The sequence below is a fragment of the Chenopodium album genome, chromosome 24, assembly GCF_948465745.1.
Source record: "Chenopodium album chromosome 24, dcCheAlbu1.1, whole genome shotgun sequence".
Taxonomy (NCBI): Eukaryota; Viridiplantae; Streptophyta; class Magnoliopsida; order Caryophyllales; family Amaranthaceae; genus Chenopodium; species Chenopodium album.
In genome coordinates this window covers 31702345-31719081 of record NC_137857.1, presented here as the reverse complement: position 1 = coordinate 31719081, position 16737 = coordinate 31702345, and the positions used below count along the sequence as shown (strand labels likewise).

The following is a 16737-nucleotide window of genomic DNA, read 5'->3' as shown; positions in this document are numbered from 1 at the left end:
TTGAAGAATAAAAAACTCTAAAAAAGAAAAAGTGAGTATAAGTGGAGAGAAGAGAGAATATAAAAAATATTAAATAGTAATGATTAAGAGGATCACTAGTGAGAGGAAAATAGTAAAATATTATTAAAATTTTCCAAAAAAAGAAAATGGAACAAGTAATAAAATACGGCTGAAAAAGAAAAGTGAAACAAATAATAAAATATAGAGAGAGTATATATTCACAAGGAGTTAATACAATAACTATCTTAACACGCACTTTGCTCTATTTACTTATATTTCACTGCTATATTTAACGCACATATTTGACCATTTAATAGCTTTCATTACGCACTAGTGTAAATTATGAAGGAAGCCCCAGTTTATCTCTTTGATAAACAAAATTCGTTTATCAAATGACAAGACTGTAAATAAATCAACATTTTTGCCTAGTCATCATGTCATATTTGTATATAGAGAAGGTTTTGCGTAGAACGGACTCACGTGAGACCGGACTCAATAACAAAAAGGCGCTAGTCTGGAAACCCGATGATAAAAATTATCTTATTCATGACTAAAATAGTCTTATTCCTGAGTAACATCTTTATTTTGTATATGATAATCCTGATTAAAATAATCTTATTTCTGATTAAAATTTTCTAAATCATGACAAATATTAAACCAATTAATATTAATCTAATACCTGACAATACTTTCTCCTTCACCAATAACCTCCTTCTTCTTCCATGACTACAATATTTTCTCTCTCCTCAACCTTGCACCAACTAAACCGAAACCACCACCCTATCACCCTACCTTAACTGCAACCACCACCCACCTTAATTGAAATAGCTAGATTTTCAGCGACCAAGATTCACGCATTTTTGGGTCATGTCGAAGTGGGTGACGAGGTGAGCGATTATGGTCAGTGTCGGGTGGGTGTTTCTGGTCAGGGTCGAGGTCAGGGTCGGGTGGGTGATTTTGGTCAGGGTCGAGGTTAGGGTCGGGTGGGTGATTTTGGTCAGGGCCGAGGTCAAACTCGGGTGGGTATTCATAGTCAAGGCCGAGGTGGGTGTTTGTGAGTTGTTGTCGAGGTGTGAGTTTCTGGGTTAAGGTCGGGGTAGGCTGGCTGCGGAAGATCGTGGTGCCGGCGGACTCACGGTGAGTCCGTCTCACCCAAAACTTTACCTTGTATGTAAATCAACTATTGTGGGCCGGGGTTCAATTTTAAGTCATTATATCATATTTGTAAATAAATCATCTATTATGGGGTCCATTTTTATTTAAAAAGTTGTTTTATATACAAATTTGTCATTAGATAAACACATCGCTGTCTGATAAGGCGCTTTAATACCCCGGGGAGGGGTTTATCAAGAAGATATATTTATATTTTCTCATAAATTATAAAAATCTAATATTTGGACACTACACATTAAAATAATAACAAGATCTCATGTTGATAATTTTGTATGTTGTTTAGCAATGTTGAATAACATCATGTTAAGTACTTTTTTAAAAAAAAAATTTGTACATTTTGACTAGGACATAATTTTGTTATTGTGAAATTTAAAATACAGATGGTTAAATGATATCTTTAGAAACTATGCAAATGAAAATAAACTACATGTAGTATTATAAGACAAAGGAAATAATACGTTCGCCAAAAAAAAAAATAAAAAAAATGTAGCGCTTAAAAGTAAGTCGATTACGATGGGTGTAACATTTTTTGGAAAAATAGTTGGTTGTGCTCGGCGCAGGCTTCTAATTTGTTTCTTTCTGTTGCAGTTTGTTTTTTCTTTGATAGCTCATTTGTAAGAAAAAAAAAAAAAAACAAACATTTTTGAGGAAGAAGTGTTTGGTTATTGGATATGTAATGATATACGAAGTAGTGAAGTACTAGTAAGCTCAAGAATCTGACCCATGCAGAAAAAAGCAATTGAACGTATGGGCTATGTCTATTATGCAATGAACTGATATTTTCAATAAGTAATATATACAACACAAAAGGTTATATCTGTCAAAGCCCAAGCGTAGACTAATTCAATGAGACCCAAAGTGTTTTTTGTTAGCCCAAATTCATTGTCAAAGCCCAAGAGTAAGCTAACAAATTGTACAAATTCTTAGATGGACCTGGTTCACACTAATTTATTGTGGACCGAAACAATCTGTTAATAAAAAAAGGTTACTATATCAAAATAAAAGTTATTATGTTGAAATAAAAGTTAATTAGTGTGACATTATAAACGCTATAAGAGGTTTTTTTTTTTTTTTTTTTGAATAAAAAGCTATAAGAGGTTAATTTTGTAATGAAATTTTTAATATAATGGTCAATATGAATAATAATAATAATCACTATGTTAAAATTAGGACACTATTTAACATAATGTCGTACTTTAAATTCATAATAACATTAAAGGTCACACAAGTTTAAAAAAAGGTTACTATGTTAAAATGTAAGGTTACTATATATAAATTAAGAGTTACTATGTTGAATATAATGCCAGTTATGTATGTATAAACTTTAGGTCCACAATAATATTATTGTGGACCAGGTCCACGCAAGATTTTCTGAACAAATTGTACCTGCAATCACCTGGACTTTCGTTGCCTCTTGACTGTCTTGAGATCAACCAGGAAAGAAATAATTACTGAGTACTCTGTGTCTCACTATCTTGTGTAGATTAAAAGTCGCATGCAGTTTTGATCATGTTCACTTCACCTTATAAAAATAATATTTAAGAAAAAATAATTTCAGTTCAGTAAATATAACTTTAAATTAGTAAAAATAAGTTCAGTTTAGTAAAATTAATATCACTTCAGTAATGACAGTAAGAATAACTTTGTAGAAAATATATAATTTAGAATCAGCAAAATAATTTCAGTTCATTAAAAATAATTTCAGTTCATTAAAAATAATTTTAGTTCAACAAAAATTATTTCAGTTTATTAAAAATAATTTTGACGCGACTATGGCGAAAACACAGTTCTAGGCCACCTTGTATATTTTTCCAATAAATCGGTGTCTACATTCTACAGAACTAATATCAAATTACTAAACTGACCAATGAAAGACGTTTATTTTGTGCTGCTATTTACCGTCAGAATTTCTTAATAAGCTATGCTTTTATAGTAGTTGTTGGATCCTCCTTTATTAGGAAACAACAATTGGTAGTTATATTAATACATTACTTAAAAGATCGTAACTACAAACAACGTTAAGGGAATGAGGCAATGAGCATACATTGGTCCAAAATTATGCAATAATAGCATATTGTCATCATTGCATTGCTTTATCCAGAAGAAACTAAGGCTCTGTTTAGTTCGCCTTATATTTGCTTATCTAAACTTATCTGATATGGTCTGATTAGGTCAGGTCTGGTCTGATCTGATCTGAATGTTAGATTTGACCAAACTTTGACCTTAAATATACGATAATTTATACAGAAAAAATATATAAAGTGAGGTCTTGTTAGATTCATAATAATGTGTATCTTATTAAAATGAGATTTTCAGAATTTTTTTAATACTAAATTAAAGATATTTAGCGATAACTGCACATAAAATGATGATCTGATCTGAACTTTTATTTTATTTTTTTCTGATATGAGCTTATTTTTTCTGGTCTGATTTTATCTGAACTTATATTTTCTGAAATAAAGAAAAATAAGGTGAACTAAACAAGACCTAAGTGACAAGCTTTAAAATCTATATAGGTAATGGCGTAATGCTATATGTAGCCCTAAGGGTTATACATAAGTATTAAAATTGTACTTCGTATAAAATTAGGAATTTATGACAAAAACACGTGTAATTAGTGTTTATATTTTTACGATTTCCTAATTTTATATGATTTTTAGTGTGTATTTAATGCTAATATGTAGCACTAAGGGTCATGTATAACATTTTCCAATATTTATTTATCGGATGTGATTTTGCACTAAATTGTACTCCCTCCGTCCCTAAATTACATTCTTGTTTGGAAATTTATATGGGAATTAAGGAGGGAAGAATAAGACAAATAACAATAATTAGATAATGCAATGGGAAGTACAAATATAGATTAGTTATTACTTATGACATGTCATCAATCCTTTGCAAAAAAAAAAAGGACCAATCACATGCTCCTAATTGAAAATTTTTAACCATTCATATTCATTGTAATTTGGCACAAAGATTATGAGTAAGATTAGGTAAGGATGAGTGAGAAGACATTAAATATAAAACAGAAAAAGAGAGTTGATTTACTAAAAAAAAACTTACTAAAAATAGAAAGGAGGAATGTAATTTTGGAATACCAAAAATAGAAAGGAAGAATGTAATTTAGAGACAGAGGGAGTAAGAAATTTCGTAGCTAGATAATACTCGTATTTAGAAAACACATTATTAATAAACTTTCCCAAATTACGGACAATGATACACATACATTGAATGTATGTGGTCCCTACATACATTACCAATAAAAAATTGACAACACACCATTAGCCAAAAAATTGAGAGGGAAAATTGAGAGGGAAAAGTTTTGGTTTTTGGCGTCATTTATTATAAGAAGGCGGAACAAATTTCTTAGGCGCCAAATAATGTTTCTTGTTACTAAAAAAATACTTTAGGTTACTAAAATATACAATTTTGTTACTATGAAAATAGCATCTTAGTCAACGTCATTAATGAAGAGAGATGTTTATTATAAGAATCGAATAATACTTCATTTGACGATATTTTACAAACTACAAATCAAAAAATATTATAAAAAAACCGATGGAATTATTTTTTAAAGATTTTTTTTATAGACATCCATATCGATATATTTTCAAAAAATTTATGAAGTCGGACAATTTAAACCTTACTATGTTTGTTAACTTTTTAAAAGAAGTGTTAGTAATTTTTCATTATTGTTACTACAAAAATTTCAAACGTACCAAAAAATTACAGATTATATTTTATTACATATAAGAACTGTATAAAATTAAATAAGTATTAGCTACAATTATACAATTGTCAAGTGTTGTACGGATTAATTCATACATTGGAGTGTTTTATTAATTCATTTCTTGAAGATTTTCAATCAAATAATTGAGAGTTAACATAAAATCTAAGGTTACGCACAAATTATTATCACTTATTGCTAAATAATCCCGTGTGTTTATAACTTATCTTTTTTTATTTGTGTTACTAAATAAGTTGGTTTAACTTTTTATGTGATTTTATCATATTTAAGTATACTACTTTACTCATATTATGTTTAAAAAAAAATAAAATTGCTCCTATTAAATATATGGAATAAGACTAGTTTGCTAATAGTATCAATAACTACAAAGTGTTAATAAAAACAAGTAGTATTAGATACAAAGTCCTAATAAAATAATTTATTTTTTTTAAAAAAAGATGAATTATATGCTTGTAAACATCAAAATTGAAACATTATTGAGGCATTTGAGAGTTACAATCTAAGGGCCTGTTCACATTTACTTAATTTCAGTTCAGTTCAGTTCAGTTCAGCTCCAATCAGTTCAGTTCAGTTCAGTTCAGTTCCAATCAGTTCAGTTCAGTTCAGTTTAGTTCAGCTCTTAATTTCCCTCTCACATAAAATATTCATTTCAGCTCAATTCAGTTCAGTTCAGTTCCAATCAGTTCAGTTCAGTTCAGCTTCAATCAGTTCAGTTCAGTTCAGTAAATATGAACAGGCCCTAAGTGTAGTAGATTTAATTTATAGATTTGAAGATTTAAATAAAATAATTAAGAGTTTAAATCGAATCATAATTGGTTACACACAATATAATTATTGTCACTTATTGCTAAATATCTCATGTGTTTACGACATATTTTTTTAATAATAAGTTATTACTTTTCGTTTTTAAAAGAAAGGTTGTTACTAAAAATATGTCATATATGAATAAAATATATAGTTTCAAATACTATATTTTCATTTTTTGTTACTATACAATTATGTGATTAAGGAAACTATACTTTAAAAAACCGTTTGTTGTGTCGTTTCAGATTTGTGCTTACCAAATATAATTTCTTGTGTTACTAAATATATTTCTAATAACATAGTTTGAATATTTTGGGGGTTTTCCGCCATTGTCGACGACTTAAGACCATTTTCAACCATTGTTGTTGTCGACCTTCAAATCTCCTAATTATTTATTAATCAATATGCCCTCGGTTACTTGTGCCTTTAACAATTATATTATTCCAACAAAAAATCCAAATCAATATAAAGAGAAGACCCATTTCACTACTTCAATTGAAAATGAGTATTTTCTGCAAACATACCCCATTTACGAATTGGAGATGATTAATGGAGGATGAATAAGTCAATTAAAGCACAAAATATTTAAGACACAAATAATATCTACACGTTTACATAATTAACTAGAATATATCCTATTTGAACACCCCCAAATCAAAAATTCAGAAACTTATTTAACTCGAAATTTCTTAATATTCTGAGGTAAACAACGATTACTACCATTGTTTACCGTAAGCCAAACCTTCAAGTTGTTAATTTCCTAAATAAACTAATTACATTGTTCATTGTCTGAAATTTTTATTAGTTAGTCTTAAGAGATGCTATGTCATCATTTAGACATTTAATCTTTGACATGACGTACTTATGCACCGCATGATTGACTTTGTCATTTTGATAATCTGAAGTATAAACTATAGGAAAACTTTTGTATACACCCGGTTTTCAGTAATTTACTATACATCGGGTGCACTTTTGTCAAATTTAGTATTACTTTTGTCAAATTTAGTATAAAGGGCTGATACTATAGTCTTTTTTTTTTTTTGGAGGAAAGCCGACGGAACGACTAATTATTATTGAAGCTCAAACAAAATCCAATGTAACTACATCTTCTACCACACTTGGACAACTCCCAACCCACACCCTAGTAGAATACTCACGTGGGGCAAGGTGAGCCATAGAGTGGGCAGCAACATTAGCTTCCCTGAAGATATGAATAAAAACAACAGAATCAAAAAATTAGCTATACCCTATAGCCTTTATCTCTTTAGCTAGCAAACCCAGAAACGAGCCCTCCTTTATTGTACTATAAAGGGCTGATACTATAGTCTTAGTAATGCTATAGAGCCATTGAAATATTGAAATATGCAAAAACTAAATAAATAAAATAAATTAATTACATTGTAAATAACAATTAATTTGAAATTCAAACCTTAGGTTAATTTGAAATTTCATTCAAATTTAAATGAAATATCAAAATTAGTGGATTTGGGGCCCCATCAAAACAACCAATAAAATGATGGCATGTCATAATGTATGTGGGAGCCACATACATTGAATGCTATGGGTAGCTTTTTCACCAAATTACTACTCCGTACTTGACAGCATTTATAATGGTAGTTACTCCATAATACCTTACTTAAATGAGTTTGAAACCATGCTTTAATCGAGGGAACGAGCATATATTGGTCCAGAATCATGCAATAAGAACTTATGTTCTCATTATTGCATTGCTTTATCTATAAGAAACTATTCAATTACAAGCTTCAAAATTTCTATTTATGGAACACGATTTTGGTCTGCATTGCATGCATTTGCGTGAAAAATCAGCGTGCTTGGGTAGTCACAAAATTTGAAGCAATGACTTGTTTTGATACCCAATTCAAGAGTTATCATCTTATCATCTACATTCTACTCCCTCCGTCCCTTTTTGATAATCCCTTATGGACATTTTTCACGGGAATTAATAAACACAAATAAGAATAGTTAAAGTACATTAAAAAAGTAAATTGATCTTGGTTATGCAAAAAGTAGAGAGAGAAAGTAATAAAAATACATGGAAAAACAAAATTTACATGGGAAAGTTAAATATGCACAAATATTGTTGCAAATTGGAGGAAATTTTGGTAAAAAATTAATATTAACTAGATTAGCCCTGTGTGATGCACGTTTTTAACAAATAAAATTGTACTCCGTAGTGTTGAACTCGCATATACTCTACAAATAATATTCTCGAGTGAGGCTTTAGACAACTAATTAATATATTACTTAAAATAGTACTCTGTATTAAGTCTGTAATGCATGACAAAATCACACATCAATCGGATAATTAATGTTAATTTTACTTTAATATTTCCACATATTTGCCATAGATAAAATCATAAGCCTATGTTGTTAAGTGATACACTACTAATAATACAATCAACTCTTTCAATATAATAGACTTGTAGTGGCCGACTTAAAATTTAATGAAACAACACCCAAATTATCAAATATAGAGAAATACTACAAAGTTCAATTTATCAATCTTTGAAAGAAAAAAAAAGGTATCATTAACAATGTTCATAGCATGTCAAAATATTAAGGTGGATGATTTCTTAAAAAAAAAAAAAAACACACACGCAAACTAATTTTTTGTATTAAGTTTTTCAAAAAAAAAAAATTGTATCAAGAAAATATTCTGATTTGAAAAAATAATTCAAAATTCTTTTATTAAGAAGCAACCCCAGCAATATGATTAATCATTACTTAAAAGCAAACCAATCATTAATATGAACTCGAAGTAGAAAAACAACTATCCGTTAATATCCCTACCTTTTAGGAAAATAGTAGTCAATTTATTTCAATTGAATTATTTTAGGAAATAATAGTGTATTGCCGTAACTTTAATTATAAATTCTTTTTATTATTTTTTTTCTAAAATAAGCCATACAATTGGGCGGGAAAAATTTTGATAATAAGTCGACACATGTACGGATTTGGAGGAAAGATGACCTCAGCGGTTGCTACATATTTTAGTCAATCTAAAATAGGACACAAAAATCCATACTACAACCAAATACTTTGAATAATTAAAAATTAAATCTTACAAGTTGAAAGTAATACAAATAACATGTTACAAACAAATAGTACTATAACTATAAAACTATTACATTAACTTTATGATTTTTTTTTTAATTGATAAGATTTGTAAGAAAATATTAAAATTGGTTGCACAAATATAGGATATAAATAGAAGCAAAAATTATTAATAATTATTTTATTAATTAAAAAAAATGAGATAACTTAAGAGACCTGTTATTAAGTATAACCGGTCTCTTTAATGAAAAAAGAAGCAGCGTTAAAATGTGAAATGCAATAGCAGCATCAAAGAGACTTGTTACCTAAATAGCTAATCTCTTTGATATTTTTTAAAAGAAAAACCTGACGCAACGCAAAGCTATGTAACAATAGCAACATCGAAGTTACTGCTAAGTCACGTGACTCAGTGTGCACCAACATAGGTCCGCCAATGCTAGCAGTGTGTGTTTGGTAACAAAAGCCTTTCTCAAATTTTGCAATTTATTGATTAATTTTTGTAAAATGCATGCTACTCCGTATCATTGAAGGATCGAATTTGGGATGCTTCCTATAATTGTATAAATATGGAAAATGTTGCTAATAATGGTTATTTTGATTTTGGTTATATTTTTGGAAATTGTGTGATTGACTTTTCTTGTTTACATTTCAAGGTCGATCAAAATATCTCAGTGATAAGATTGCAATTGATAAAGTAGGATTTAAATTTACAAAAATAATGTGGTTCGTTTAATATTTATTTTTTAACGGGAATAATGTGGTTTTTATTTGTTTAAGTTCATGTAAAAAAAAACATAAAATTACAAAAATTATGTTGTCTATGATTCTTCTTCCTTTTTTTTCTTATTACTTTTTTTTATTTTAAATTACTCACTTTCCTCTTTACGATATTTTTTAAAAAAATTGACGCACTCATAACTTTCTATTTTTAAAAATCAAACTCGCAACTTTTTCTCTCACAAATAATATTTCATAATTATCACATCCACATTTTATTTTTCTCTCCCAAGTCCTAAATTCAATGTAATTCTTGGTTTCATTGAAGTGGGTAAATTAAAAAAAAAAAAAAAAAAAAAAAGAAGAGAGCATCAATCTACTTGATTGAAATAAACCTTAAATAGTAGACTTTTTGGCCCACCATGTTAGTACGTAAATATATATTTCAAGCATATGCATGCATGATCTTGCATGCAATGCCGTATACATTATGTAATAATAAAGTAAAGATTTACATCATAAATGATCTAATTATAGATTTAAGAGAGCATGGTACAATTTTGCCTTTCTTTATTAAGAAAAAGCCTAAGCTAGCTAAGCCTTAATGCCTTATTAGCTTGTCACGTTTTTAGCCTTTTATTTTTATTGTATCGTAGGCTTAATTAGCTTATATTGTATTATCTCATATCTAGCTTATCTCATCGTAGGCTTAGCTTATAGGCTATAGATTTTTAGCCAAAGACTTGTATATAAATCGATCGATACAACAATAATACAAAATCACAAACGCAAAGAAAATCAAACTGATCATATATGTTTTCCTTTGCCAAACGTTTATTTCGCAAAAAGACCTCCAAAGTCCCTACACCTCCTAAATGGCGACCTAATAACACCAACCACCACTCGAGCTCCGATGATGGTTACATAGCCAATAGATGGGACCTTTTGATGGGCAAAAATCATTGGGACGGCCTACTCGAGCCACTCGACAAGGATCTCCGAAGAATCATCATCTACTATGGAGAAATGGCTCAGGCAACCTATGACACGTTTATTCAAGATAAGTACTCTAAATATGCGGGTGCTAGTCGTTTTAATAAGAAAAACTTCTTTGCCAAGTTAGGTCTTGATTTAGGTCATCCCTACAAGTACCGCGTTACAAAGTTCTTTTATGGAACTTCGGGGATAGAAGTGCCTGCTGCCTTCATATTCAAGCCATTATCGTCTATAGAGACATGGAGCAAGGATACGAACTTCATGGGGTATATCGCGGTGGCAGATGATGAGTCTATAGAGTTGTTGGGAAGAAGGGAGATTGTAGTGGCATGGAGAGGGACTTTACAATTCTTAGAGTGGCTAAATGATTTTCAATTTTTGCAAGTTTCAGCGTCTGATATTCTTGGACATGAAGGAGATGAAATTGAGCCTAAGGTGCATCAAGGGTGGCACTCCATCTATACTACGGAGAATTTATCATCGCCCTTTGAAAAGACTAGTGCTAGAGACCAGGTTAGTGAAAAAGGAGATGTACTAATTAAAATAAGAGTGAGTAAATTCAAGTATCTATGAGATAAATTTGTGAATATATCTCCACTCACAATCTAATCATTTATTTTTTTTAATTTTATAAATGATAAAAGTAAAATAGTAAAGTCGTACATAAACCAATGCATAAAGTTGTGAGAGGAGATAAACTAAAATGCTAATATCTGAGATTCCCTCCTTAAATAATTGTGAAAATTTTATAAAATAAAGCAGCTAAAAATGACTAATAGAAAATGGCAAGTGTTTGAACTATTTTGAAATAAAGAGGTACTTTATAAGAGTAAATCTTAAAGCATACGGAGTAACACGTATTTGTTAGTGTTATGATAGCAAAAGCTACACTCTATAATGACTGGGATTAAACTAGCATACCATTTTGGTTATATAGCTAGCCAAGTACCTCGTAGATCTCTATTAAATTGTATGGTAGTTCATGCATGTAGTGGCATATATATAAATTGATACTCGTACTGTCGTACACCGTACCATTTATTACTTTGACACCTTTCATGAATTATTCGTATCAACTTTTACCAAGGTTTTTTTTCCCAAATATTGTAGAGATTAATTTAAAATGTGAATCTAGTAAAAAAAAAAGGTAATTTCATGGATTAAAAAAAAACACGTAGTAATTTCATGGATTAAAAAAAAAACACTCATAAGCTGCATTTTTAAGCAGTTCATCGTCCAAAAATGGACTTCTATGCTTTAAAGACGCTTTAAATGGAAATTTTATTGGTTAAATTGGTCCCCAATTAAATCTACTAATTATATGATTTTATTTCCTACATTTTCCCCATTTAATACACTAGAAGTCTATTTTCAGCAAGTAATCGTTAAAATTATTAAGGGCTCGTTTGGTCAATGTAGGAATTGCAAAATGGAAATTCTCACAAAAAGTTCCATATACTTAGGTCTCTCTAGGTAATTAAGTTTCTTCATTTTATGAGAAGTGGAAATTCATAGGAATCTCTATTTTCCATACATAAATTTGTCAACCAAACACCACAAAAGAATATTTGTTCATAAGAATTTCAATTTTATTTTATTTTTTTTGTCAACCAAACGACATTAGAGAACTAGTTCATTAATAAACCGGTTCACGTAAAATCTATGCAATCTAGATGTCTAGTACAACTATACATTGTACATTTTTACCATAATCATTAGTATCCATATCTCAGGTTCTAGCAGAGCTTACAAAGTTGGTGGAGAAATACAAGAACGAAGAGATCAGCATAACAGTAACCGGCCACAGTCTAGGCGCGGCACTTGCAACATTGAACGCAGCTGACATCGTCGCAAACAAAATCAACCAACCCAAAAACTCTCCGAATTCCAAACCTTGCAAAGTAACAGCGATAGTATTTGCTAGTCCTCGAGTAGGAGATGCAAACTTTAAGAAAACATTGTTAAAATACGACGACCTTAGAATCTTGCGTGTTCAAAACAAGCAAGATCTTGTCCCTAAGTATCCACCAATCAATTATGATGAAGTCGGCGAGGAGCTAATAATCGACACAACTCAATCGGCCTACTTGAAAAACCCGGGGCTTCCTTTAGTTATACATAACCTTGAGGTTTATATGCACGGTGTGGCGGGTACTCGAGGGGGTGAAGAAGGGTTTAAGTTGGTTGTGGAACGTGATGTCGCGCTATTGAACAAGTCTTTTGATTGTTTGAAGGATGAATATCTTGTTCCTATTGAATGGTGGGTTCTTAAATACAAGGGTATGGTTCAACAACTTGATGGTTATTGGCTTTTGATGGATCATGAAATTGAGGATGATGATTGAGAGATTCATGCATATATACCTACGATAAACATATACAATAAAAATATGATTTATCTTATATTGATACAATTAGTTCTCGGGTTCTTAAATATGTTTAATTTGTTTACAGTAAGTTAAGTATGTACTTGTACTACTAATGTGCAATAATAATGCTTTTTCTTGTGTTAATTTTAGCTAATTATACTTGTCAAAAAAAAAAAAATAAATTTTTTTTAGCTAATTATAAGGTCAATGAATTGAAGTACTATGTACTTTATTTTATATTAACAAATCAATTAAAACACAATCCTATATGTAATTAAATGAAATCAAGTGACTAACTGATTTAATTTATTCCATCAATTCTAGACATTTCGATCACTTGACTTCACTAATTAAATAATTATCCCCATAATTAATTTAAACCATCTATTGAAATAGTAATACACTAAGCTTGTTCGCAGGACACTGTTCCTGTAAGGTTAATTAAAATCTAAGCACAAAAAACTTAATTTGCAATACGGCAATTGAAGCTAAGCCTTTAATCTTGAAGGCACATAACACCACTTTCCTGGCTTATCTAGAATGGTATGTAAATTACATTTATAACCAATCTCAAATAACTTACCAATAAATGGATGCAATTCCAAAGGTTTATTTGTATTATATAGGCAGGCCTTGTAAACAATAATAGCTTATGCTAAAAATGCTACTGAAACGTGATATGAAGCGTAACGAAATTCCATCAATATGCTAAAAAAACAGCATGCTAGTGTCTTAGCGTTATTATTGGTGGTACACAAATGAAGATAAAATGGCAAGCATATATAGGCTTTAGTGTTGAAGTATTAAGAGATAAAAAGAAAGAGATAAAAGAACATAAAAGCAAAATAATCTGATAATATTACTCACTTAATCATAACTTGAAAATACAAAGACTTCTTAAATAGGCTAAAGAATTTAACCATAACTAGAATGTGCCCGTGCTAATGCACGGGTTATAATTAAGGATAGGATTTAAAAAAAAATACAAAGTATAGAGATGCAAATGGTATTTAATAAAACTAATATAATAACAACAAAAACCAAAAAAATGAAAAAACAAAAACAAATTGATTGCAAATTAAAAATAAAAAAAAATAAAAAAAAAAACCCAAGTGTTGAATTCATATAAAAAAAAATTAAAGTCTTGAAATATTATGCTAAATGAATCTAAGTCTTCAATTGGATTGTCCACGCATCTCTCGTTTCAGATAATAGAATTCTTCCTCCCATTTTACTTGTAAAACACATGCAACTATTATATCATCATTTCCTATCTCAGGGACATGTAGTATGAAAGTGAATGTATTCATCAATCGTTCACTCAGATACTCCTCTAGAAAGTAGTCTCCAAATTCCTGTTCATAAATAACAAATGTAGTCATTATGCCGGTGAGTAATTACTTAATATATTTGATTAAAGGATATACTCACATTATCTGTCATCGCTTGAATACTTGATATTGGACAACCGATAATCATCTCAGCATATTGGCCAAAGAGTGTAATAGACATTGTATTTGTAGCGTCACCAATTTTTACATTGATTCTATATCTGTTATTATTGATATGATATAATTAGGTATAGTGATAAGTAAAGCAGGTTATAATTATATTTTTTTATATAAAATAAAAAAGTGAAAATACCTTGGCCTACTAAAAGAGGGGTCACACTCCTCACACATATCAGCTCTCCTTAAGTGTCGAGCACATGATTCATACCAAATAGGCATAGAAGAATCAATAGATAACACCTTTGCTAGTACTCAAAAGTATTTTACCTGAAAACACACATAAAATATTTAATACCTCATGTATAAGAAAATGAAATCAATAATTGTTGATATACATACATTATGAGCCACTGAAAACTGATTTAATTTGATCCTTTTTGCATTAAACACCATTTCCATTTCAGAGATACTATTGGCTAATATCTGACTCCAGCTGATATGTTTTTGGACATATCCATCATCCGCATACCTATATGAGTTATATAAGTACATTAGTATGCAATATAAACTTACATTGTATATTATGATGTTTTTATGCTTACCAGCCATGTAGATCATCAGTTTCATCAATATCAGGATCAATAAAAAGTCTGGTACGTCCAACAGTCGAAAGACATGCACCTATTGGAAGGTTAGTAAAAGTATTCAAAGCAATGATAATAATGAAAATGACACCATAGTCTTTCCATGGTTATCTTATTTTAAAAAACTTATTTTACCATAATAGGAGCCAACTGATACCATGGATGCACCCAACACATGGTCCTGATTAAGCTCATTGAATAAGAACCGACCTTGATCATGAGCAAACCCTTCCCATAAAGTTAGCCTCATTGTTTCCATGCTGTAAATCAAAATATGTCATTAGATTTTTTTAATTTTTTTTTTTTGAAAAAAAGAAAAAAAAAAAAAAAAAACTTAACACTGCATAAGTTGTTAGAATTACATAAACATATTGTAACTTTTGTAATATGCTCTTACTTTGTGTTGCAGAGTAACACATCTCTTTTGAATTGTTGTCTCCCACCCGAGACTCTATATGATTCAGACACATATATAACCAATCCAATAACATCTGTGTACATTCATCATCAAGAAAAAAAAAATCGGATATGACCTTCAAAACTAAATAATTTTAAAAATGCAAAGAAATTAGTATTATTTATTTTAATTACTAAAAGACACGTACCGATGAGAGGACTATTGCGCAGGTGAAGGTACTGTGGAATGTGGCAAAATTCAATAAACCTGAAATTGTACCTTGGGATATCATCACAATCATCAAGAATTTCTGTTATCATGGTCTTGTTGCCAAATTTCAACCTCATTTGGTTATTGGAATATTTGTAAGATGTATCTAGAGGCATAAGATCTAGCTGAGCAATTGAATAAACCTTTCCTTGTTTGAAGATCTCTTTATATTTATCAATGTCAGCATTAAATAGTGTGATTTGAACTTCGTCCCCCTAGAAATTGAAAATTTCATACATACATAAGTGTCAAATAAATGAATCTATAATATAATTTAAGAGTCGCTTTTCACGAGAATCCTCCAAACCCCCAATTCTAAGCTCTCATTCACTCCCGCCTTTTTCACCTAATCTCACTAAACAGCCTATTCTACTGAGTATTAGATTTGAATTTCAAAAAAAAAAAAAAAAAAAAAAGGAAAAACCCCAAATCGTGGTAGGCAGTTATACTCCACCACACTACTCCATAACTGCACACACTACAACAGAGTAATAGAGTATGGATTATATACTACATACTCTGCAATACTCATTTCACTCACACAAAAAAAAAAATCACAAATCTGATTGCTTGGGCTTTCAATCAGGTAACCAATATTTAGCTCACACAATTCCGGCAAAGTCATACATCTACGCCGTCGACCGTTGTTTTCTTTGTCGTTTTTGCCATTGCCTTCTTTTTCTTCGTGGATTCACTTGAGATAGGTGATTTTTGGTGTTACTAATTCATCTTCTTCTTCCCTAATTTCAAGGTAAAAACAAATTTTGTGTTAATTATTTGATTGGATTTATCAGTGGGAATGCATTTTACACATTTCGAAAACGATAATTTTGAGCATAATAAGATGAAGCGTAGAATATTTCCAATAGGGATTGAGTGGAAGACAATAATTAATTGTTGTCTTTCATCCTATTAGTCAACTTGGTATTGGAAATATTGTGTTAATTCGTTGTTAATTATTTGTTGTCTTTTAATCCATCTATAGGGATTGAGTGGAAATATTCGAAAACTTGGATTGAAAACAAATTTTGTGTTAACTTTGTGTTTGGAGTATTGATTTTTGATGATACTTTCGTAGCTCTGATAATAACAA

The 16737-nt window shown here is 30.1% G+C and overlaps 1 long non-coding RNA gene and 1 pseudogene across 1 annotated transcript; one reads left to right on the top strand and one right to left on the bottom strand.

Moving 5' to 3' along the window:
* Positions 1–10330: 10330 nt before the first annotated feature.
* Positions 10331–12858, top strand: LOC145610837 (phospholipase A1-IIgamma pseudogene; annotated as a pseudogene).
* A 2264-nt stretch (positions 12859–15122) lies between these two features.
* LOC145610182 (uncharacterized) lies at positions 15123–15916 on the bottom strand. The gene is made up of 3 exons (XR_014106227.1): positions 15583–15916; positions 15375–15468; positions 15123–15237 (listed from the first exon to the last, which is right to left on the bottom strand). It is a non-coding gene; the product is annotated as an uncharacterized LOC145610182 (long non-coding RNA).
* Positions 15917–16737: the final 821 nt, after the last annotated feature.